At 33.9% G+C, this 22,990-nt stretch overlaps 1 protein-coding gene across 1 annotated transcript in view; it reads left to right on the top strand.

Annotated features, from left to right (window-relative positions):
* CNTN5 (contactin 5) overlaps nucleotides 1-22,990 on the top strand; it is a 1,383,122-nt gene that overhangs the window by 309,530 nt on the left and 1,050,602 nt on the right. The window contains exon 2 of the mRNA XM_012454882.2: nucleotides 561-699. The gene's annotated coding sequence lies outside the window, so the exon portion shown is untranslated. The remainder of the gene's footprint in view (nucleotides 1-560; nucleotides 700-22,990) is intronic.

Consider the following 22,990-nt stretch of genomic DNA (forward strand, 5'->3'; position numbering starts at 1 on the left):
GCTGCAGTAATCAAAACAGTATGGAAAGGAAATAAAGAGAATAGAGGTGGCCTCATTCATGTAAATTTCCTTCAGATCACCAGGGAATTTGCACTAACATAATTTTCAAACATATTTTAAAACGTAAATCACTTATAAGCTTTTAAGAAAAATGCATATTGTAAATTCTTAAATAAAAAATTTAACAATGCAAATGCTAGAAATAGCATAGAATTTTCTCATTATCTTATAAAAATTAAGAAAACCTGGGAATGCTGGTATAAGTTAGTGTGTTAAATATTTTAAGCTATTGTAACCATATAAGTTTAGAGTGACATTGTTATATTATTAAATATAAATTGTAAAGGAAAAATTGTATCTGAAAAAGCAACTAGATAAATAGACCTAATTAGAAGTTGCAAGCATTTGTTTATATGGGTAAAAGGTATAGTGATTGTATGTATAACTATATATATAGAACACTGATAAAAAGTATTTAATGAAAAGAGTGGGATTTTGTCAATCAAAGTTGAAAAAAAGGATCATTCATAATCACAATAGTATATGTCATTTCTTAACAGATGTCTTTAAAGGATTGCCATTTAATGCCATTCAGGATCTACTAAGCATCATTTTTGCATGACTACTGCAAAAGGATTACCTTACAGAAACAAGTTCCTTCGTCAAGAGCATACTTTGGACCCTGTTTTCAGAAAGCAGGTACAGTTCATTTTTATTAAACTGCCTATAAAATTGAAAGAAATGTTGAATAAGAAAAACAACGTAAGGTTCATGCATGTCCTTAACAGAGCTTCTACTATAACTGCTCAATATGCTAAAGCTTAATATGAAATGTTCTCAAATTAAGTGATCTGTTTTTGAATTGATAACACCTTGATTGTGTCAGTAACATAAATGCCCTATAAATATTCTGGAAATATTATTAAAGTGAAACACAGTGAAATGCTTGTTCATGCTAATTGTTTAGTTTGAGATGAGGATGGCGAGTAAATGAACATGGTATAAAATTGCTGAAAATGACAGAAAAGCAATATTCAGAGGTAGCCTCCTGTTCCGTGGTATCTTTCTCGACTGACATATAATGTTCTAGTGGATGGCTTTTGTACTCTCATGTGCTCGAATTTTAAGACAATGCTTAAGTTAAATAAGCAGGGAGTCATGGGTGGAGAGTTAGAGTCATCTCCGCCAGGGAAGGGCATCTCCTAAAGGAAGATGGCTTTTATGCAGTTTGAACAGCACCTCCACAGGCTTATATACTTACATAACCCACAGAAATTACTAAGTCATAAGTACACTTATTTTGAGTAAAACTGGGCATTGTATAATAATAATCCTTTAAAATGAATACTCTAAAATATTTTGAAACCCATCATTAGGCATTTATTATTTATGACTAAGTGGCACCAGTAGACTATCTTGAATTAAATCCACTGTGTGCTACTTAACTACAATACTTCTGATGTACTTTTAAAATGATCCACCAAGAAGGTCAATGCACTATGAATATAGAATGATTATGTTTATTTTCTGCTTATTTATAAAATGTTGACAATATTATACCCAACTTCAAGGCTGTCACATGTGTATCTTTTAACTTGTTGGGTTAATCCAGGTTAATTGATTCAAAATAGGAGAGGATTTTCCTCATCCTACTCCATGCTTTCAGTACATTCAAGCTTGAAAATTAGCATTAAAGAAGAGAAGTTACTAAATGTGGGTGAGAGAGCAGTTCTTTAGAAGGGTGTAGGAGTCTAAAGTTTTACCATGATATTTGATTTTACTTTCTACTAGCCACATTCAAATTCTGGCATCTCATTGCAGAAAATGTTACCTTCCATGTGTCTTTTATTCATTTCATTAAATCATGCCAGTTTGCCATCTTGATTGCATACCCTAACTGTACCAGCTATCTCTAAAGTAATCTTGTGGAGAAAAGCAACCACATTAAAAAAAAAAATCAAATAATGAAAAGCAAGGGAAAATAAAGTATAAAGAAGGGAAGGAGAAGTATCTAACTGTGAAACTTCAAATCATGGGAAAGAATTGAGTTGCATATGAATCCATTGCTATATTTTAACATTAGACAGATTTTAAGCCAAATTTTGCCATCAAAGTTCTGTTTGTTGCAATAAAAATTATTTAAAAATAAGTTATATACACAAAATAAAATTAAAATAATCTATAATCTGTCTGTAAACATAAATGTCTTGGAAGCTGTTATTTCCTGTATATAAAGCATTTTGTCCTTAACTCATAATCACAGCCGCATCTTAACAAATCAAACTCTATGTTATTTTTTTACTTCTGAGATATCTATAAATACTAGAGATAAATTAAATCTAAGCACCTTAATTGAATTTGGTAACGTTAGAAACAAGTTGTTTATGATGCTTGTGACATTCAAAGAATGACAACTGAACCCCTGAACACAGCACAGCAGCTGTATGTAAGCGGGTTTCAGATCTACTGCTCACTTCCTGGTGGATGATGGATATGCGATTTGAATTTGTGCTAGACTGACCAGCAGATGGGAATAGAATAGAGTAAATGTCTTGGACACCTGTGAAAGAGTGCATTCTATCAATTACCAACTGAACTGTATTAAATTCATGTAGTTCAACAAACTAATTTTTTAGAAGAGCCTCTTTGTCAATTCTATTAATAAATTCAGGTTTCAAGTTGAGGATGTGGAGTGTATTTAACTGCACAGAGAACCTGTGGAATCGGGTTGGGCAGGGCAGAGTGCACTCCTACGTCATTTTTGTTATTATTCCTTCCAACTAATTGAAAAGCATATTGGTAGAATAGGAAGCAATTGAAACAAATGAGACAAACTGAGCACTCCAAAAAGACATAAGTGAATTAGAATTGATGAATCTGATGACAGTGGATTCACAATGTCACTTTAAATAAAACACCGTTTCATTCATATACTTGCTCCTAATCTGTCACTGTAACAACTGTAAACATTCAGCAGCAAAACTGACAGTTTCATCTTGACACAGCCAACTCAATTCCTGCCATAATAAGAGGCAATATATATTAAAAGGGGTCCCGAGTTCAGCCTTTGAGAATGAAATGTTTCACTCAATAACTTATACACTCATCCAGGAGACTGGCTCAGCTCCAAGACGAAGAGCTTTGTCTCATTAGAGAAGAGTCTGAGCGACTCTAGGTTTATAGATTTTTAGCATTGCCAGGATTCTCATCACCTCATGAAAGAAAACCTCTAAGTATCAATGCATGCAGCTCTTAGAGAGTATTACATTTGATGAGAATAGAGTAGAATGTGCTCTGAATTTCAAAAATAGGAAATCTAATTTTCATCACTAATGGTCTTGGGAATTGCACACAAATTTGAAAAGAAAAACTTTTCATATTAGTTGCTACATAAGTATTACATATATTAACAGTGCTACTACATGCTTAAGTGTTTACAGTGTGGCTAGATTTGCAAAATAGTGAAGGAAGGTGATGGAGACGGTTTTGACTGAATACTTGGAAGAACTTCCTAGCAATTGGAGTGTCCACAGTAATCTTGCAAGGGTCACGTGTCCAGATGAATGAAAAGTGTAATTTTTTATCATCAGGAAGGGAGATAGAACAGTTCCACCCAAAACTGTTAGTCAACAATAAAAGCTTAATTCATTTTGAGGTATTTTTTATAGACATCTGTCTTACCACTTATAAAAATTGGTTATTTATTTTATACTTGTAGCTCTTTGTGTTTTAGAAAATATTATTTTGAAACATTTTATTGGAAAATTTGTTATATGAAGTATAAAATGCCTAGTATGGTGAATCAAAATAGAATGACTTAAATATATTTATCAGTTGCTATGAAACACTGTAATCTGAGGTTGCATGAATTTCTTAGGCAGCATTTATCTCCATCTGCCAGTTGTGGTTGTGTGAGGGGGTGGTTCAAGTTAGATATCAATGGATTATTTTCAATATCAGCCTATCCATAGGAAATATGTTGGTGAATTAATGTTTTCCAAGTTGAAGTTTCTAAGGATATGTAAGAAAACTGAATTTGCCCAAAGCAAGAGGAAGAAAAATAAGGAATGAATTTTAATGTGATAATGTAACAGAGCTGATAGGCTTTCTAGCATATCAATTTTTGCTAGTGCGACACAAGTCATCCACAAGTTGAAAACATGCCGACACTTTCATTAATATGAATATATGCAAAATACCTCATATATGATACTTGCTCAGGAAATATTAACCTTTAATATTTCTATTGTGGAAATAACTCATAAAAACAGAGGAAATATTTCCATTTAATCTGTGTTGTGCTTTTCTATACCACTGAACCTCAAGGAAAGCTGCCGATGGAGGACACACTCCAAAATGACTTTTCTGGAATAGGTTTTGAGTGTAAGAAAATGTCCATTCACCTCTGCTTACATCCAAGCAATGGACACCCTTAGTCTGAATGCTCAGTCACCTGGGAACCTCAGGGCTTTCCTACAATATGAAGGGCTCTGTCTCTTCATTAGATGGGTCTGAAATTCAGCTCATCTCTCTTCACTAAGCTTAGTATACAGAGTGAATCCCAGACAGACAAATTCTTAACGAGATACAGACTTTTCCTTAGAAACTGTCACATTTGCCGAGTATACTGAGGCAATTCTGACAAAGGGCAAGATTATAGGCTTTGAAATAAGGCAGAACTAGCATTGACTCTCTGCTGTAATATTTGCAAATGAAGATACTTGGCTGCATCTCAGTTTTTATAAATCTCAGCTTTCATGTGACTATAAAAAGTGAATAATATCTCATTTTTGTAAAGGTACAAGAAGTTCTCACAAAATCTATCTTATCTGTATCTGTACATCTACAAGCAATGACACACACACACACACACACACACACACACACACACACACTCCCATTTATTTGAAGTTTGGTGTCTGAAAAGTGTTTCTCGATGGTTATTACTGTGATAGAATGAGTAACATACATTTTTTAACCACTGAGTGGACAAAAACTTTATTGAAAGTCTTGTAAGACTTAAAAACAAAAAAGGAAAAGAAGTATATCAGGAAAGAAGGAAAGAAAAGAGGAAAGAAGAAAAGAAAAGAAGGAAGAAAGGGAGGAGAGGGAGAAGGTAGGCAAGGAGGAAGGGAGGGAGGAAAAAGAAGGGAGGGAAGGAGAGAGACAGAGTGAAGAAGGAAGAGAGGGAAGGAGAAAGGGAGCAGGAGAAAAGAAGGGAAGAAAATATAGATTTGGCCTTTTTGGCATGAATAATATTTGCATTCTAGGACTCTTGTGGGATATAAGACTAAGAAAGAAAAGTGATACAATTCTATCTGTCTGTCTTAAATGATTAGAAAATGGAATAAAAAGAGATCTCATGCATAATATAAATAATGATTACATAGTATTGTGCTGGATGCTGGATTTTGGGTTAGTACATAGCACTCTTTCCTAAATCTTGTGCTCTCCAGCAGTTTAGAGGGCCAGGAGCTCTGATAATTGCATGTCTCAAAACACCTGTCAGCAGGATTCATGACTAGGTGCCACTCAATGGAAGATGCACAAGAGATAGGGAAAATGTAAAAGAAGCAGAAGTCCTATCATCGTCGTTCCAGTCACAGTGACCTCAGATGCATTGTTTAGTATCATACGCCTCAGTGCTGGAAGCTATGCTAATTGCTGGTAGTTAGCTAGAGTTCAGCACTGGCCAACTATTTGAAAACTAGCAGTCAATTTAAGATTTAGCAGTGGTCTTTCCTGTCATTTATTTCTTCAACTTGTCTAACAGTTTAAAACAAGTTGATATCTACATTTCTTTTTGGTTAAAATACCTTAAATTTTATTATTATTTTTCTGACCTAACCTTGATAAAGAAGATGTCTAAAAATAAACATACACACACACGTGTGCACACACACACATTGAGACACACACACACACCCCAAATATATACAAAAGCTAAGGACATGCATAAAAATGTTGAGATATATTGTGCTGATAGATGGGAATACTCAATTTCAGGAGTCTTAATCTTCCCTTAATTGGTTTTATTTTGGTCTAACTTCAAAAAGTTAATTTAGCAAAATTAAGATGATGTGTTTGGGGTCATTATAGAGCCGTGCAGTAACTTCTAGAAGAGACCAGAAACCACGGAGAACATTTTATGTCTCTATGAAAACTTGATATACAAGTGATGTGACACTAAAGACCAGTGGAGAAAGAATAGACGATGCGATAAATTATGCTAGGAAAATATATTACTCATCAAAAACATAAGATCTCTCAGAATGCCATACAGTAAATAAATTAAAATAACTATTGTTACATGTAAGACTTCAAAACCAGAACTTTAAATTGTAGAAAGAAATCTTGGTAATGATTTCATTACCTCAACATACAAAAACATATTTTAGACCCACAAAAAGCAGTTAACAAAATGGCAGGCGTGAGTATAATGGAAAATAAATGAAAAAATAAAATTGTGACAAAACACCTTGGTGCCTAAACTTTTAATAACTCTCTTTTACCTGTAAAATAATAATTTAAAAAAAGATTTGGCAATCATTACTTTAACAGATCTGCGGTAGATCAACTTTCCAAGTTTGCAGTTTGTCATTGAAGTAGATTGCAATGTTGTATTTAATTTGTTAACTCTTACTATGTCTGCACATTCATTGTGTGACTTGCCAGCTCTTCTCAGTAAAGGAATAAAATATTCATACTTCCCAGCACTTTGGGAGGCCCAGGCGGGTGCATCACCTGAGGTCGTGAGTTCAAGACCAGCCTGACCAACATGGAGAAACCCCGTCTCTATTAAAAATACAAAAAATTAGCTGGGCATGATGGTGCATGCCTGTAATCCCAGCTACTTGGGAGGCTGAGGCAGGAGAATTGCTTGAACCTGGGAGGTGGAGGTTGCAGTGAGCCGAGATTGCACCATTCCACTCCCGCCTGGGCAGCAAGAGGGAAACTCTATCTCAAAAAAAAAAAAAAGAAGAAAAAGAAAAAGAAAAGATAAATCCTTGTTTATCCAAGGAGACCTCCTGGGTCCCAGGCCAGACCCCACTCTCGGCTCCCCCACCCCCACATTGGCCCTCGGGCTTCTTTGTGACTTGGTCAGTGAGCTGAGAGCAGGGCAGAAACAAAAGAGTGCCCATCAATGCTGGCAGAATGGAGAGGGTGGCCTGGGCTTTCCTCAGGTTCAGATGTCAAAATCCCAGTAAGACATCTTTCCTTCCTCTGCACTCTTAGGTCTCTTAGCTCTCTTAGGCCTCACACACACTTGATTCTTGACTTTGGGTTTAAGCATATGACTTTCTTTGATCAATTGAATTAACAAAAGTAATAGTATGCTAGCTGTGAGGTCCAGCCCTAAGACACACTGTATATTTCCATGAGCCGTGTTGCTCTTTTTTAATTGTCAAGAGAATAAGGAGGAAAAAGAAAGATATGTGGACTAGAGTCATCCCAGATGAGCCGTCCCAGCCAAACCCATCCATAATCAGCTGACCTCCAGCCACCCAAGCTGAGAATACATTACTGTTTTAAAACATCAAGTTTTGGGGTGATTTGTTATGTAGCAATAGCTAACCGATACAACTATTATTTACAAAGTAATTTATCTTCCGCTAATTTTTGACAACGCATTATCCCTAAATATGCATTTCACTTTCCTTCACTAATTTCTCTGGTTATATTTTAACCCTATCTGACATGCCCTGTGCTCCTAATTACCCTTCTTTTTGTGTTAAAATTAAGATCAAATCCTACTGTTTACACAGCGTCTCAGTTTCATCTCGTATGAAATAAAAGAAACATGCATAACTGGTTTTATCAACATTTATTCTTCTGCTTTTATTTCCTGTACATATATATATATATATATAGTTTGTTTGTTTGTTTTTTGAGATGGAGTCTCGCTCTGTTGCCCAGGCTGGAGAGCAGTGGCGAGATCTTAGCTCACTACAACCTCTGCCTCCCGGGTTAAAGTGATTCTCCTGCCTTAGCCTCCTGAGTGTCTGGAATTGTGTGCACCACTACCCCCCAGCTAATTTTTGAATATTTAGTAGAGATGGGGTTTCACTATGTTGGCTGGGCTGGTCTCAAACTCCTGACCTCCGGTGATCTGTCCACCTCGCCCTTTCAAAAGCTGGGATTACAGGTGTGAGCCACTGTGCCCAACCCCTATACAATATTTTTAAAGCTAGGGACTTATACCAATCTGTGCCCCCACAATGTCTTCCACATAGTGCATTTTAAACTAATATTTGAAGAATAAATTACATAAGTAACAGTTGAGATGACTGGTATTCCCACTTACAAAGACAGATTTTTATATCATACACATATGCCTGTTTTATTTACAAATTATGTTTCCAGATTGAAGTTTTTCTCTTACTTTGTTATGGTGTACGACAGTTAAGGGAAAGAGAGAGTTAAAATGTAAATAAAGAGAATTGGCAACCACACCTCTGCAAATGTTAGGTAACCTTCCGGTGATGATCTGTCATCCTCAGGGACAAGATGTCAAAATTAGGAAGTAGAAAACCCCTGCAGCTAAGGTATGGTAAATTAACTAATTAGTCTATTAGTATCAAAGATTACGCTGTAAATGGTTTCCAAGTGTTAGTATTTGCCTTGCTAAATTTTAAGAGGCGATAGCCAGAGGTTCAAATATTGGAATGTTATTTCATGAATGATAGAATTCACTTAGCAAAACGATATTTCTTTTTCCTTTCAAAATAAAGTTAAAATGTCTACATTTTTATGCATTGTAATTTAGAAGTTGTTGCCTATCTATGCTTTGTAGTGATGAGTTCATGTGTGAAAAGCATAATAAATTGTCCAAAAAACTGCCCTGGTTGTTTTCAAATTGCACATTGTGGCACCAGATCAGTGTTTAGTCAGTTCTGTTCTATTACCATGATTGCAGATGTCAGTTGTAAAAAGCTATGGTTTTATTTTATTGCTACATTTGGCAAGCTGGTATGTTTACTATTTGAACATTTTTTTCTTACCTGATTTTCTTCTGATATGTTGAAAATGGGAAAAAATAAACACATGTTTTGATCACCTATGATTTAGGTGACTTTTGGAATAAGATGAAGCTGACAGATTTCAGGGAAATAAGCTTAAAATTTGTAGTTGCTTATACCTATAAATTCTCATGCATTATTTTTGCTTTATAGATTAGGGAAAATCTGCAAGACTTAGTGTGACCACAACTTCGTAGGTTTAATCTACAAACAATATTCATATTATACTCAATATTTCCTATTTCTTTGCTTCTCAAATAGGCTGATTAAATATTAAACATTTTATAATTACTTTCTGAAAATAACTTTTAGTAATGTGTTAATAATTAAGATATTTGATACTAAGCTAGCACGTAGAATGGGAAATATTTCAAAAAATCTCTGAGACATTATTTGGGGTTAAAAGGAAGGTGAAAATTTTCTGTTGTGTCTATATGTCACTGTAGGAAATCATATTCTAAGATTTCAATGATGCATGGCAGTGGAAATAACAGAGATGAATACAATAGACTTTCCCATAGACTGAGTTTTCCAGGTCATTTAATTCTCTCTAGTGTCTTCAAAACTCTCCAACAGAGTTAATGATAACAAATTGTCGTATTATTGTCCTCATGGTGACCTGCTTGAGTAGAAGATAAAAAATGCCATACTCTCAAAGCTATGGGTAGAAATACAGTGATTACCAACTCATCACCTCTCCCTCTCTCTTTTTCTTTCTCTGTCTCGCTCACACACACAGTGCATTGTATCCTTTTATTAAAAATATAGATTATCAAGAATGAAATCAGGAGCTGAAAATTAAACCAAAACCAAAACTAAAAGGGCCAGCACATACAAGCCTCAAGTGATAAAAGTCATGTCCTCTGCTCTTAAAGATCTCAGACTCTCACTCACAACTACGTAGGCATCTTTGAAAGCAATTCAAACAAATTTTATTGTCTGGCTTCACAATTGATGAGAGAGTAAAAAGAGAATGTGAGAAGTTAGATAGGTCTCTAGAAATAACACACAAGACTCTTCAATAAATTGAGAATTGACAGCCCCATAGTAGCAGCTAAGGAAACTGTAAGCATATAAAGAATTCCACTTGCAAAGCAACTTTGAAATAGTTCGTAAAGTAGCCAACAGGTGGGAAGGTGTGTTGATGGATATGATACTTACCTTAATTTGGTGATTATGTAATATATAGATGTATTGAAATAACACACAGTACCACATAAATATGTATAATTATTATGCATCATTTTAAAACAAAAGTTTACATACACACACACAGACACACACACACACAAACAGAATTAGACCAAGCCACTTCCTAAGCAATATTAGTATATTGTTAATTAAATTTGTACTGTGCAATGAAGATAGCTACTAGCCACATGTGGCTGTTGAACCCTTGAAATTGTGCTAGTTTGAATTGACATGTTGTGAAAACAAAATACAACACAAGTTTCCAAGACACAGTATGAAAAAAAGGAATATAAAATATTTTAATATCATTTAATCTAGAAATGATAGTATTTTAGATATATTAAAACAAATTTTTATATATAAAAATATATATATTTATATATATATTTTTATATATATTTTATATATAACAAATATATAACAAAACAAATTTTTTAAATAACTCCTTTTTTTTTCTTTTGGTTACTCTTATAAAACTTGTTTACATATATATGGCTCGTCTTTGTTGCCTGCATGTTTCTGTTGAATAGGACTGATCTAAAGAATTTCAGCAGTGTTGCATATTTACTGATTAATCTAAGAATGAAATATATCTCTCTTTTATGACTAATTCAGCACATTGCTTTTATAATAAATGTCTTAGCCATATCTTAGTTCAAGGAAACATAAAGAAAATATATGAAAGCCATTTCCTTTAAGCATTTTTTTCTTTCTTTCTGGAAAGTTGATTCTGCAGCCTTCTAGAATTTTTAAGGTTCTTGTAATAATTACACAAGAGCTTCTAGGCAGTGATTATTTTTCTTCTGAATCATTCATAAATAACTATGATTACATGCTTGGAATGAGAGGATCTCTAATGAAAGTCATCTGTGTAGCTTAAAGAAGCATCAGCATATCCCAGCTGGAAGAGTGAGGCACAGTGTAGCAATGAGACTCCGCCAAACCAAAGTCTGTGGTCTAGACCTTAAGTTCTCTCAATGTGATTTCTAGTTATAGTAAACTTGGTCACACCATTTGTTCTTACTCTAGGCCCAAACAGTGCTTCTTTCAACCCTGCTTCTCAGTTTTGGCTCTTGGAGGCATGCAGTGATTACTCAAGTTATGATAAGAAATAAATGAGAAAGTAGAACAGAATAAAGGACTTTAGAACATTTAAATACACATCTCAATGTTTAATAGAATTCCGGAATATTGAAAAATACTAATATAAGTATGGAATCAAACAAATATCACTACAGTATAAAATAGATTTATTTAGTTTGCTTAAAAGTAGAATTCTGTCCTAAAGTTTAAAATTCCGTGAAAAGCATCAGTAGTTCCAGCACAATGAATTATAGCTCCAAGTGTAAATCTGGAACTACTATTTTGATTAAAAATTATTCATGTGTTGGCCTATGTTGTCATACTTATATATGCCAATATCATCTTTAAAGATTTGTATAAATAGGGTTATTTTAGTTATTTTCTATTTAATAAAATATGAAATATAGTTCTAATACACATTGTTTCTGTATTGCCTGACTTGAGTAGGTGTGATTTGACCTTCTGGCCCTCAGCCTAACTATCAGCAAAGCCAAATAGACATATATGAAACAATAATGAACATTCACTGTATTCCTCAGCAATACCTCCCTGGAAGTCATGTTCAACAGCACCAGAGCTGTTTCAACCACTGCTTGTAGGCCAAATTCATAACACCTATAATAACAGCAGTAGTAAATATTCAGCATCGATTTGCTAAATATCAGAATCTGTTCTATGATTGATTCTCATTGCAACTTATTAGTTCAAGCTTATTATCTCTAGGAATTCAAAGCAGTGAGATCAAGAAGTAACTATTTGAAGGGGTTTCAAATCTATGCAATCTTGTTCTGAAGTCTCTGTTTTTAGCCTCATCTCTCTTCTGCCCCATAGAAATCTTTGATCTTTTAATCCTACTTATGAAAACGTAAGTTCTCTGGAGTCATGTTACCTATATATGGTGCCCATGCTAAAAATTCTAGATATTTTTATAATACAATGTCCAGATTGTTTTTGGAAGTTGCTTTTTTGAAATCCGGGTTCCCTTTAAGCATACACTGAAAATAGTTTAACGGGAGGTCATCTGAAGAAGCAAGCAGAAGTGAGAGAATGGGGAAAACAAGACAGATAATAGAGAAAAGTCGAGAAACGACGTAATAATGAACAAATCCACACGTGTGAGTAGTCATATTGCTCCAACTTCTTGCATATCCTCCCTCTGAGTTTTCATTCAAAACATACCTCAGAATTCTCACGATGATAGATGGAAAGCTGGGGAAAAATACGCCCCTAATGAGCCTCATGGGTGACGGTTGACTTTAGGGCTAATAAGACTCAGATCCCTTTCAGGCTGCCTTGTACTTGGTTAAGCAAGCTCCCATGGTGCTAGAGAAAATCTTGAGGCAGAGAAGCAGCTGTGAGACTCAGACCCTTGAGATGGGAAAAGGAGTTCAAGAACAGTCCTCTGTGCCTGCAGGTGGACTGATTCACCATTGTGGACTAGGGCATTAAAGCATCTGCTACTGACGTGTAATTAAAATATAGTCAGAGTCCCTGGAAACACAGAGAATCGTACGAGAAATTTCATCAGGAAATGTGTGAACTTTCTTCACCCTAACCTTATTCCTGGGCAAAAAATTAACTTTTTGTTTTTAGGTTGATGGTTTAACCTTTGATTTATTGGAGGAGTATGGTTGTACACAATAGTAAATTCAATAAATGTCAACTACACTATTGTAACTAGTCCCTCAAACACGAGGAAAGTTCAGTCAAAAATATTAATGAAATTAGCTATTAGATATAAAATTGTCAAAATAAGTTGGTTAAGAGAATGTTTCACTCGTTTGTGGGATGTGGTTATATCTTGGATAAACAACCCAAGTGTATAATTTGTGCACTCTGAGTTGCTTGAATGACCTGACTCAAATGAGTATACTAGGGAGGAAATAATCTGTTGTGGAATGCCTTAACATTTATTTTATTATTTGTCTTCTATTTCTAATACTGTTACCTTTATTGTAAAATAAAAGAGGCTTTTTTTTTTACTATTTCTTCCGCAATTTTCTTAATGTCTTATAAACTAGAAAAGAATAAGGACCAGGCCGGGTGCAGTGGCTCAGGCCTGTAATCCCAGCACTTTGGGAGGCCGAGGTGAGTGGATTGCCCGAGGTCAGGAATTGCAGACCAGCCTGTCCATTATGGTGAAACCCCGTCTCTATTAAAAATACAAGAATCAGCCGGGTGTGGTGGCGAGTGTTTGTAATCCGAGCTACTCGGCAGGCTGAGGCACTAAACAGTATAGAAAGAAGATCAATATGACAATTCACAATAGTAAAAGGGAAACGTGCTTGGGGTGCAGTTTCTTTAAAATTAATTACCATGTTCAAAAGAACTTTAACAAGAATTTTGAAGTATCATGAGGACGCATACGAAGCATTTCTTCATGCCTTTTGAAGCCAGAAGGGGAATCATAGCGTAGGTTTTTCTAATTTTTCTCTGTATCTTGTTAGAGATGGGACAGTACATTCACTTTTTTCCTAATATTAAGCTGTATGTGAAATGAAGATAAGCATAATCTTAGAAGAGTCTTTTGAAAAAATGTGTTGTAAATATGGAATTTAAGTTAATTTATAAATATTACAGTCAAATAGTAAGTTACATGTTTTTCCAGGACTATTATTTTCTACTTGAGGCTGTTCAAAGAACAAAAATGTATAAGAAATCTTTTTTTGGAATATCTAAAGTATAATGTCAGTAGTTATTTATATGTTCTATAAAAGTTTAAAAAATCAAAACAATATAAATCTGTACTGTGTTTGTTTTCTTTATGATTTAATGACTACTATCAAATTAAAATGGAAAAATTATTCAACTTTAGGATAGTTCAGAGTATTATATATCATATTACATACTTTAGTTTAAATTTATTAACTTATTTGTAAAAATTAAATTGCTGTAAGATAGAAAATAAATTTTTCTATACATATTTTTGGGAAATGGTTCCTTCAATTTACATTAGCATTATAAGGAGGTGTTTATTTTATCCTTTTATGAACACAAAGCATCTTTAAATATGCAATACAACAAAATATCTTCTATACAATATCCCCTCATTTAAAAATGTTTGACTTCTTTATCTTTCTACCAAGCATGACCAAACAGCTCTAAACTTGAATCTTAATTGTTTTTCTTTCATAAAACTGCTGCTACTGAATTGCATTTTGGTCTTTGCTATTTATTAGTATTGAGGGGCACAATAAGATTCAGTAATACTCAAATCACAGGAATGACTAAGGCGTGCTGTCCACCATGTCTAACAGGGTTCCATTAGGGGGATGGGATGGAATGAGGGGTGGAGAATATCTCTTTTTACTTACTACAGAGAACAGTTGTTCATTTTTGGGATAATTGTTTGTTACTGTTCAATTTTATTTTGTTTCTATTTTTATCGTTCAGTGAGAATCAGGATGGTTATTTTAATCTCTCCAATTCTGTAAAAGGGGGTAATTGTTTGTTGCTGTTTAATTTTATTTTGTTGCTATTTTTATTGTTCAGTGCGAAACCGGATGGTTTTTTATTTTAATCTCTCCGATTCTGTCATTTATAGTATTTCCTTCTGCTTTGGCTGATGTGAGGCTTAAAATCAAAGCCAAAATGGAAGCCAAGGAACTGTACTGTATTTTATGATAGCTTCCGTTTTCTTTTCTTATTGGTATTTTCTCTGTATGTTCATTTATTTTATTTGCTTATTCTTTTATATTTATTTGAGTTGTGTCAACTTTTGCTATAAAATGTGTTAAACAATCTATAAAAATTCTTATAGCGTCTTTTTTTTTCTAATTTTCTAAGATCTTTGTTGATGCTGAATCAATTTTATGTATTTTGTTCATTCACATATATAATTTGTCCATTATGAGTTATCTAGAAATATAGCCATGAATAAATTTATTAATCCTTATCCTTGTGGATAAATGTGGACGGGATGGATACTCCATCTCTATGATGTGTGTGTTTCACATTGCATGCCTATATTAAAACATCTCAGGAACCCCATAAATGTATGCATCTACTATATACTCACAAATATTAAAAATTAAAACATTAAAATAAAAATCTTTGTCCTTTTGAAAGTGACTTTCTAGTATGAAAAATAAAGATGTTGAATTAATGAATAAATAAAAATGTACAATATTTTGAAGTGATGAATGTCTTGGCAGAAATAAATCTAAGTTAAAAGGTTAGAGAATGTTATGGTTGGGTGGCTTTTTGCTTTAGTTTTTCTGGGAGATTCTGTAAGAATTTTTGTTACGGTGATGTTTGCTCTGAAACATAAAACATGTAAGGGTACCAGCCATGTGAATTTTTTGGGGACATAAGGGACATCAGGTGAAAATGCCCTGAAGCAAGAATGTACTTGATTGGTATAGGGAAGAGCGAGTGAGATTGAGAGTGAAAAAAGTGACATCAGAGAGCTGGTGAGATTAAACCAAAATTATTTTTTCAAAAAACCAAATACATCCATGTGAGATATTGTGTAGACTTTGGTTTTCATTCTCTGTAAGCGTGGATAGCAAGCTGGTGGAGGGTTTTGAATTGAGCAATTTCGTGATTTAATTTATATTTTAAGCAATTATTGATTGATTAGATATGACGTGTAAGAAAAGGGAAAGCATAAAGGATGATCTCAGTATTTTGTTCCTCAGGAACTAGAGAGTGGGAGTTCCCTAGAAAACCAGAAACAAGATTCTACTTACTGACATTGAGCAAGTGTCAGAGAAAGCAGTTTTGTGATGGGAAGATTAAGGAGATCATTTCCAGGCAGGTGTAGGGTGCATATTTGATATACTAGCAAAGATGTAAAATAGTCAGCAGGACATACAAATTTGGAGTATAAGAAAGCTCAGTTGGCTGGAGATATAAAATCGAAAGTCTGCTCCACTGTTTCTGACAATACTCCAAAAGAAGACAGGAAAAGTACCAAAACATAGATTATGGAAATGTGGATAATTAGGAGAAAAAAAAAAAAAGCCTGAGAAGGAACAGCTACAGAAATTGAAAGAAAAGCTGAAGAATGGTGATACAGACTGTAAACATTTAAGGAGGAAGTGAACAGCCATGACAAAAGCTGCTATTGGTTAGGTAAGAGCTTAGAAGTGACTTTGTATTTGTTTTGATGTTGCTATTACTTGCTAAGAGCTTTCTCAATAGAGTGGAAGTTATGGTGAAACTTAAAGCCTGGTCTGAGTGCATTTGAGATCAAATGGTAAGAGAAAAACCAAAGAAAGCAAGTCCAGAGAGATTTTTCTCTAATATAACAATTACTAATAGTAACAATCATAAAAATAATTATATAAAATAATTTAATGAAAGTAAACAGTTAATTATAAAAGCTATGGTATTACAATTACATAAACCTACATTAAAAGTATTCAGGACCACTAAACATAATTCCATTGCTTTTCTTAGAAATTGCATTTTCAGGTTGCTGTCAGTATTTTGGATAAACTTTTCTGCTTGCTTCTGCTGCTTCTTTAAATCTCCCCCATTTTGAACTACCTGGTTAAACAATAATTCATTAAAGGTCATACTTTTGGGTGATTGAAATACTTGATGTCTTATAAAGCATTTACTGGCAGGTTTTATTATTATATTTGCATCTTATATCTTTTGTAAATTAGATAAAATACTAACAAGAGATGAAATAAGAATTCAATACCATCTTGTAACTGAAAGAGAGGCTTCTTTATGAAAGTATGTTTATTCTAACTAATAATCATAGCAAACTAAAAAAAATTAACTTTTAGTATTATGAATAAAACATGAAATATTTAAAATAGATATAAATATGTATTACAAACAAAATACAAATTTCTCTAAATGAAATATTTGGAGTTTGTTTTTATTCTAACCACATGTGAATACAAATAGTTTACTTTTATAATCTCATTTGATATTGTTTTGATAGTTTCACAGTATGCTTTTTTTGTTTTTTGAGACGGAGTTTCACTCTTGTTACCCAGGCTGGAGTGCAATGGCGCGATCTCGGCTCACTGCAACCTCCGCCTCCTGGGTTCAGGCAATTCTCCTGCCTCAGCCTCCTGAGTAGCTGGGATTACAGGCTCGCGCCACCATGCCCAGCTAATTTTTTGTATTTTTAGTAGAGATGGGGTTTCACCATGTTAACCAGGATGGTCTCGATCTCTTGACCTCGTGATCCACCCACCTCGGCCTCCCAAAGTGCTGGGATTACAGACGTGAGCCACCGCGCCCGGCCAGTATGCTTTTCTGACGCATGAAGGCTTAGAGGTAGTTTGCAAGTTTGAAATAATATGGAATTTTTCATCAGGAAGCATGAGTTTGAATCCCAACTCTAGTAGTTCAAAACTGCATGATTTGGAGTAAGCCTTCATTGTCTCAGGTTCTTCACCTGTAAAATTGGAATAATCAGAATAAACTGGATCACTGTGGAAGTCAGTGAAATGTGCTATGGTCTATAAGTTACGTGTCTTGTACTCTTTGTGAAGGGGAAAGTATGTTATCTACAAATAATAAAAAGTGAAAAAAGAAAAAGAAAAAATTGAAAGCTTATATTTAATCTTACCAGAACACTTTTTACCTTAAGGTCATTAATCAGTCTCTGTGACTTATTGAGGAGACAAAATTCCAGTGACAGAAACCTTCCTGAATATGCCTTGAGTTCAGTTTCCCGCCTTTGCAATTTAAGCAAAATTAAATGACAAATCAAGAAGAAATGTACTGTGAGAGAACAAAGATAAAAAAATAAATGTTTGGTATAATTAGCATCCAAAAAAGAATCACTACAACAATCCAGATTTGAATTCTAATAATAAAAGTTATAATTTTAACTTGATTCAAGAGCATCTTGGCCTGCTTAATTAAATAGTAAGCTATCTAGCATATCTAGTGATAAATCAGTGATTATTTGTCATGCTGATCTTTTCCATATTTTAAAAAAGAGTATCAGAAAGATATGGAAAAAATAGTCCTAAATATCAGAAACAAACACTCTACTATTAGTAAATAAGATTTTACAGAATTAAAATATTTAAAACATTTCTATTTAGTATGTGTAATTTGATTTGTTTGCCATACAATGTTTCTTATAACTTTATTCAGAGACAACTGAGTGAGGAGAGGGATGTGTATGGGAAACTTGAATCAATGCTATAATGATTAAAAATAAAAGACTTTTACCTAAAAAAAAAAAAAAGGACAAAGCCAAGGATTTTACCTGTAATATAAAACAAAGTAGGGCAATCATTTAAAAAAATATTTAGTTTTATAACATTTGAAATGGTGTCATTTTATTATTTAAGAAGCAGGCAGCTGGGCACAGTGGCTCACGCCTGTAATCCCAACACTTTGTGAGGCTGAGGTCAGTGAATCACTTGAGTCCAGGAGCTGAAATCAGCCAGGGCGACATGGTGAAACCCCATATCTCAAAAAAAAGGGGGAGGGCATGGTGGAACGTGCCTGTGGTCCCAGCTAAGATGGGGGAGATTGCAGGAGATGGAGGTTTGTGGTGATACTACCACTGCATTCTAGCTTGGGCAGCAGAGGGAAAACTCGTCAGAACAAAAAGAAAGGGGGGAAAAAAAACAGGTAGATATTAGTGCCCAAATGTGACTGTCATTATACCATTTATTTTTAGGACTATGAAAAAATCTTTGGATACACTTAATTAGAACCAGACAAACTTATCAAGTGTTGATATATTAATAATATTACTGAGATATTAGTAATATTACTGAGTCTGTGTAGAAAATAATTTCAATGATGGTCATTTGTCAAGATTAAAAAAAAAAAAACAGATATACAAAACAAAAAACAAAACAAAAGACAAAATTTTTTATGTAGCAAGGGAGCATTAGATTGTTGTCATTCAATAGTAGTGAAGCCTGGTTCCAGAATAGAGGATGCTGCCGTGTCATTGTGCGCTTTTCTTGTCAGGCCTCATCTGGAAGAGAGGCATTGGAAGCTGCAGGTGACTGGGAAGAGAGGAGGGATGACAAATCTTTACCACCTGGGAAATGATGAAAGAAATTGAGGATGTGTACTCTGGAAAGAAGTAGATTTAGACAGACACAATATGTGTGTTCTCAGATGTTTAAAAGGATTGTCATGTGGAAGACGGATTAGAATAGGTATGTATTGCTCCAAAGAATAGCCTGTGGACCAAGACTAGCTGTCAGAAAGGTATTTCAGCTCAGCATGATGAAAGATTTCTGACTCTGAATTGCATGATGTTACTGAGTGCTTCATTGTAAGAAGTATCCTGTTATGAAAAAGTAGACTAGGTATGATATCCAAGGTCACTTCTAACACTAAGAATCTTGGATTGAGATATTGTTGCCCTTTAAATATTAGTTGAAATGATATTTTCTAGATTTTCTATTTAAAAATAGGAAAATTTCTTCCATTTTTAACTTAAGTGGTACTTTTGCATATCTCTGTTGTCTTGCTGTTATTACTTATTGTTCTGCATTTTAGTCATTTGTATGCATGTCTTCTGCCCCCTTCTGGGTCTTATAATTATTCGTGAAAAGGCCATATCTTATTCATCTTTGTATTCAACATCTATAGGATGTGTATCAAAAGGAATACTTATAAGAACATTTATTTATAGGAAATAAATCTGTTGGCCAACCTGAGATATATTAATATAATTGTGTACCTAGAAGAAATGAAACAGCTGTGAAACTATAACTTCCCCCAAATAATATAAAATTAAATGCACTGGCCAATTTGAAGCTGTTGGTATTTTTATGTTTATATAATTAAAAATGCATATGTGAATCTGCTCTTGTGACTCAGTCACCACCAAGAGTGTGTTTTACTTTCAAATAGAATACTTGCCCTGAGAATATTTAACATTGTATAGAAATAAGAAAACACAAACACATGCATACACATGTCTGGTAACATCGGACCCAAAGCTATTTTTATTCGCCACTTTGACTACTAAATAGGTAGAAACCTTTAATTGTGCTTGCAAGATAGAAGTTCTATCAGGAAGACAATCTATAATTGAAATAAAAATGAAAGTAACTCAGTAAAAACAATTGGAAAAAGATAAGAAACATTACAAGTATTGTCAAATCAATTTACCAGGCAATTATGGGTCTTAAATCCTACTCATTATTTGGTTTGAAGCCCAACCCCTGTTTATGATCTGACTTCCCCTTCACATGTTTACTTCCAATTATATATACTTTTTTGTAGTCATTAAGGCAGTCTGTAAGAAGATGAACTTTAGGAGAAAAGTGATAGCGGTAAGATGATGTTACTGCTTGCCTAGCTTCCCATATAGTTAGGAAATAGAGATGCTCGGTGGTACTATGGCTCTTATCTCAGGGGTCAAGAGAGTTTCAATGTTGAATTTTTCTGAAGGAAATGTCTTCTTCTGGTTTTAGTGAAGACAGTTATAAAATTCGTATAATGTTAATAATGGAATTACTTGTTTCTGGATAAGTGGTTTTATAATTACAATTAGAAAAATATGTAGATAAATCATAATATTGGAAATTGCAGTGCTTCAGATTGATTAGATTGATATTCCCACTTCTCTTTTTTTTAAATAATTTTACAAAATATGGATATTATGACAATTTTGGAGTAACTAAAGGTAGCTACATTCTAAAAATTTACTCTTCAGTAAATGTTTGCAGGGAGAAAATTATTGTAAGCCGTCTCCAAATCACCTCTGTTGAATTTGGACTTACATTTTATGATTATTTGTTTTCTAATAGATTTTTGTTTTATTGCAGTTTTAAATTGTTTTGTTTCACCTGCACATATATTTCAAATTTAGGCTACTTTATATCTTCTGTGAATTGATGTTTTAGTATAGATAAGCCATGTTGTATATATCTATATAAGGATTATCTGAATGGAGTTTTTGGGATATTTTGTTCATAATCCAAAAAAAAAGTGCAAATTTTAAATAGGACCTTTATGGTATAGAATCATGATATCTCTGAACCAAAAGAAATAAAAAGGTATCTACTCCCTTCACCCTTGGAGTTTCTCTCTACAACATCCCCAATTGTGACCTTCCTCAAAATAAATAATTCTATATTATTCTTTTCATTTTTCTATAGGAAATGATTGTTTATACTGAAGTACAAATTTTATTACTATATCTTCCATCAGTTGGTTTTTATTCTGTTCTTTAAGAAGTGTGAAACAATTGTGGTTTTTGATGACAGCTCGTTGATATGAACAGAATGTTTGCATTTCTCCAAAATTCTTATGTTAATGCCCTTATTCTCAATGTGATTATATTTGGAGGTGTGACCTCTGGGAGGTAATGTAGGTTATAATAGGTCCTAAGGATGAGGCCTTCATGATGGGACTAATGCCCTTATAAAAAGAGAAAGAGACACGAGCTCTCTTTCTCCTATGTGAGGACACAGCAGGAAGGTAGCCATCTGCAAATCATAAAGGAAACCCTTACCAGACGCTGCAGCTGCTAACACGTTTATCTTGTACTTCCCAGCCTCTAGAACTGTGAGAAATAAATACTTGTTGTTGAAGCCGCCAGCCTATGGTATTTTGTTATAACAGTCCAAACTGACTAAGACACTAGCTAAAGCTCATTGACTGATTACTATGTACCAGGAACTGTGTTGTTGTACATGCAGAGTCTCATTTAGATCTGAGAGGCAGAGAGTTTTCATGTTCTTCCAGAGTTTTCATGTCTCTGGCTTAATATCCCCAATTCCTTCAAGTAGTCCTTGGATCCCAGAGTTTCAAGTTCAGTTACAATCCTGGTTATTCTCTGGGCTGTGTCATCTTACTACTGAAATAGTCCTGTCATGTGGACAGTTGTGGATTCTGGGAACATCTCTGCCTTTTGTTTCTCTGCTAGCACAAAAAGATTATTATTATCAAAGGGTAAAACAATGACACAGGGCTTGCAAAGTGTTATAAACTTCCAAACAAAGAAAATAAAAGGTTTTATGGATCTCAATGCTTAGCTTCCCCATTCATTAGAAACAAAAGTAATCAATATAATGACACATAAACTATATAGAGAAAAATTTAAGGCTCATATAACATAATAGCTATATTAAAATGTCTTTGTTTTCTTACATCTCATAAGAGAAAGCACTTATCATAGTTACTTTTCTTAGGCTGTTGAGCAGTTCAGTCCCATTTTTCATGAGTCTGACCTGATATCAATTTGTTTGCACTTTAATGAAGGGAAAAATAAGAAGGGAGATTAAGAATATGTGTAACGAGGTTACAGAGTGTGTTTAGTATGTATCACTTGCAATTTTTTGTAACTAAATGACAATTCTACCGTGATATTAGCTCCAGTTATTTTTGGCTCTGAGGTGGGCAGGAGTTGTTTCTGTCAGCAGAACTCTTGCTAAATGACTTCGCCTTCATTTCTCCCCAACATAATGTGCTATTAATAATTTTGTTTACTAAAAAGGTCATTGCTCCGTTATTGAAAGTAAGTTTTGTATATTGCTTTAAAAATATGTTCAAGACATAAAGATTGTTGTAGCCAAAAATATTCTGCTTCAGTTTTTGAACAAATGCATTTGAATAGCTGTATTTGTTGAGAAACGTATTTATTTATATAGTTGAATTATCATTAATAAATACTGTTACTTATTTAATGAAAATAATTCATTAGTTTACTAACAAATTGAACAGTTGCACAAAGGATCACTGCTACTAGCCTACCTTCCAAAAATACACCAGAACAGTCTTCTGAAGAAATTCTT

Source organism: Aotus nancymaae, unplaced genomic scaffold, assembly GCF_030222135.1.
Source record: "Aotus nancymaae isolate 86718 unplaced genomic scaffold, 86718_ANA_hifiasm-v0.15.2.pri h1tg000012l, whole genome shotgun sequence".
Lineage (NCBI taxonomy): Eukaryota > Metazoa > Chordata > Mammalia > Primates > Aotidae > Aotus > Aotus nancymaae.